Consider the following 677-nt stretch of genomic DNA (forward strand, 5'->3'; position numbering starts at 1 on the left):
CTCAGTGGGTTCCTGGTTGTGGAGGAGTTGTGGCCCACTCTTCTTTCCAGCGTTGCTTCAGCTCATTGGTTTCTGCTCAGCTCTCTGAGGTTCTGGTTCTGGACCGTTCTGTTTGTCGGACAGATGGCCTCACATCTGACTCCAGAATCAGCCCAAACCATCAGCCCTCCACCACCGTGCTGACAGCTGGAGTGCATTCTGGATAAACACCTGTCCTCTGGTCTGGTTCTGCTCCAGAAGTCTTCTGGTTCCTTGAGATGAACCTGAGTCGAGCTGCCATGTTGTTTTTAGAGAGAAGAGGCTTTAACCTTTGACCTTTGACCTGCTAACTGAGGTCTGTAGAGGCTGAGGTGGAGCTCATTTCTCTGAGCACTGCACAGTCTGACCTTCAGGGTGAATTTGCTGTGAAGATTAGCAGCTGTTTTAAATGTTTCGTCTTGTGAATAATCTTTCTCTCTGTGGAACGATGGACTCCAGATGACCTTTGACCCTTCCCAGATTGATGGGCAGCAGCAGCTGCTTCTCTGAGGTCATTGCTGATGTCTTTCCTCCTTGGCGTTGTGTTAACACACACCTGTCTGCCTTTTTGTTTTTGCTTAATAATGACTCAGTGGAATCTGTTGGGTTAGAATCATTTTGGAAATATTTTCTTTTAACATGTATCATTTATTGATTTA

Source organism: Kryptolebias marmoratus, linkage group LG7 (assembly GCF_001649575.2).
Source record: "Kryptolebias marmoratus isolate JLee-2015 linkage group LG7, ASM164957v2, whole genome shotgun sequence".
Classification (NCBI taxonomy): Eukaryota; Metazoa; Chordata; class Actinopteri; order Cyprinodontiformes; family Rivulidae; genus Kryptolebias; species Kryptolebias marmoratus.